The following is a 3,651-nucleotide window of genomic DNA, read 5'->3' as shown; positions in this document are numbered from 1 at the left end:
TCTCCCTCGGTATATTCCGAGGAGCTTTCCGACGAACTGGTGGTCCTCGGAGTTTCTTCGGAAATTTTTTTCCTCGGAATTCCGAGAAAAAAGAATTTCCGAGGAGTTATTTCCGATGACTTGTTTCGTCGGTATATCGTCGGAATAACGTTATTCCGACGACATACCGACGATTTTTTTTCTCGGTATGTCGCTGTTTTCTTGTAGTGTTATATTTATACGAGTTACAATCTACAATTTTCAACCTCAAATTATATATATTTAACCACCCAAGTGTGGTATATATAGTGGTACGGCGGACTTGAAAATGTGTTAAACCTTCTAGATTTGAGATCTACCAACTCAGATATGCTCATTTATGTGGATAAACAACATAGGTATATAATTCCACTCCGAATAATCACGTCTTTTTAGCACTAGTTGATAGATTTTCAGAGGATTACTCAGTTGGGTTTCAATTCACCCCATATTTTTATGTTATCAGAAAATCTTATATATATTTTAGTTAAAACTGCTGGTGCTATTTTTAAGGAAGAATTGATATTTTTAATTAACCCTTTCTATTGCACATACTTCTATCTAATACAAAAATCGTTTATATATTAATCTAACCCAAACATTTATATGCTATAACTATATTAAAACTCAGCCAAATGGTTAGTGCCATATATCCCTTTGTGATCAGTTTTTTTCTTTGATTCATTACTTGTTAATTTCTGGACTTAATACTTGTGTACTGATTAAAACATTAATTATCCACTGGAGAAATTCACGACTAAAGCTCATACTAATCTTGAGGTATGCGGAAGAGTTAGATATTAGAGCATGAGCGGTAGTCATTTGAATAGTCAATCATTTATTTATTTCAAAAGAGAGAGAAAGAGAGAGTGTGAGAATCTCTCAAACAAAATTTTCTAAAAGTTTTTTGAGAGACCCTTTCAATACTTGTCATCTCCAAATAACTAATACTTTTTAGAAAAATTTCTTATGATAGCCATTTTTAAGTTTTTGTCACAAAAATAGTCATCAATGAAAAAAATGACCAAAAAAAGTTTTATTAAAATGTAAAAAATATATTTTTACCCTAGGATTAACTAATCTAAACTTAGACTTTAGAGTTAAGAGGTGTGATTTTGGGAATAAAGTTTCAAACTAAAAAAAAATAAAAAAAAATATTCAAAATTTAAAAGAACTATTTAAAAGAATTGTCCTACTTTTTATATATTAAAACATAGGACGAGGTTTGCTAAGAAACAACGGGAGTGAGAAACTCAACCGAGTCTCTCACCAATACTATAATGACCTTACTTCATATAAATGTGACTAAAATTAATCACATACTAGGTTGGTTACAAAAAATTCTAAGCTCAAAATTTTATAATTTATGAAAAAGTTCATAGTTATTTTGAACCGAGAGATTCATAATTTTGTAATTTTGGCCTAAAAATATATTATAATATCTTATTCCATCTCCTAAGTTAATATATATATATATATATATATATGCAGATATAAGAATATTTACAAAGTTATTAAGATAATATTTTGTAGCTTTTTTATGTTTTTAAATAATTTTTTTCATTTTTACTTTTGTATTTTATATTTTAAAATAGTCTGATCGATCGTTGCACAAGAAAAAAAACTAGTATGATCAAATATATCATATTTTCGGGTTCTCGAGGATTTCACCCTTTAATCTCTCATGTTTTTTTTAACATATACCTTTATTACAATTTGTGATTTATAAGCTTCTACAAGGCTTGATGTAAAAGTTGAGATTTTGGTATACTAGAGTTGAATATTTTATATATATATATATAATATTCTAGACCATGCAATTATACGTACATCTAACATTATAAATTCTAACCATCGTTATTAATTATAAACCTAATACAATCAAGCAACTTATATATTCATTTTGAATTAGACACATGTACAATACAAATAATATATATAGTGTTAGGTTTATGTTACTATTATTAGCGCTAACATCTAAAATTAATATTGGTCATGTCACTTTAGATATATATATATAATATGGACAGAAATAGTATAATGTTTGATAAAGATACATGGTCACAAGATTACTTAATGACTTTTCAAGGGAAATATATTTACATATATTCTCTTGGTCAATTAGGCTATATCTCTAAATTACTCTGTATACTTTTGGAATCAATATCCCATATAATGATATTCGTGTGACATTTCTAGTGCACCCTCCGTATCACTTTAAATGATGTTTAAAGATTTTATTTTATTTCATAATAAGTGATGTTTTCACAATTCTAGATAAAATCTAAAGTTATTTGAAATTTGTGATCAATTATACTCCTAAAATACTGCATTTTTATTGGTTTAATTAATTTTATTTAATGTTAGTTTATGTAACAAAGATAAATTGCATAAAATTTTGTATTTTCTTAATCTTTGTGCAAAAACTTTAAACACATTTAAAATGATACATAGAGAGTACTATATATTATCACAGATTTATTTTGTATGGTGTTTAATTGCAATGGTTATATTGAATGAGATAAGATGACAAACAAATCGTCCTAAATGATCGTATTCCTTCCGTTCCAAAATAGGTGATATTTTGAAGAGTTTCCGATGATTCAAAATACATGATTTTTTAATATTTTAATATTAATTTTATTTTTATTGAATATTATGTGACTAATGATGTTTTATAGTTCTTTTGATAATTGGTTGAATTAGTTTTTATTTATATTTTAATGATATTTTTAGGTAATAATGTATATTTTAATTCGTAAGTTGAACTAAAACATCAATTATTTTGAAATTGAAAGAATATTAACTTTTACAAATCAACCAAGCAAATAGCATAACTGGTCATTGATGAAATGATCAAAGTCCAGAAAACGTTTTTTTTATTTGAAAACATTTGCGTTCATTGAATCTATGTATCATGTTGATCAGCGATCTTGTCCTTATTTGCTTGCTGCAGATTATTAAATTAATATATTCTGTGAAGAGGAATAAGAAATTGAGGCAAGTAGATGTTCGTGACTCTGACTTAGCGTAAGAATAAAATTATACTTCAAGGTAATAATATTAAGAGGAGTATACTTCTCTCTCGCCACCGCAATTTATTATCTTGATTTTTCACCATCGCTTTTTTTAAACGATCCGAATAACACACGTACGAAAGGTTGATTGGAATCGATTCTTTAGATAGTTGCACCATTTCACTTCTTCATTCTATTTTTGGCAATAAACTTCATTTATTCACGATTATATATATACTAGGATAAGACCTGCGCCTTGCGCAAGATGAATTTATTTGTATATATTTCGATAGTTTCTTTTATATATTTAATCATTTTATATATATATATATATAATATTTTTTGTTGTTATTATATAATTTCTTTTCGATGGATCGGATCAATTTTTATTAAAAATAATGGAACAAAACTATAATTAATACATCATAGGTTGATCGGATTGGACATTAAACAAATTATGACATAAAAACCTTATTTTTTCCATCGAACACATTCTTGAAAAAAATGAACAGTATTGTTTTCACAGTTGAATTATTTTGACTTTTATCTTCCATATGGTTTTGAAAGCTTTCAAATCAACCATCGAATTGATACATGTCATTTTAATGTTTTTAGT

Source organism: Brassica oleracea, chromosome C6 (genome assembly GCF_000695525.1).
Source record: "Brassica oleracea var. oleracea cultivar TO1000 chromosome C6, BOL, whole genome shotgun sequence".
Lineage (NCBI taxonomy): Eukaryota > Viridiplantae > Streptophyta > Magnoliopsida > Brassicales > Brassicaceae > Brassica > Brassica oleracea.
Note: the sequence above shows the minus strand (reverse complement) of the source record.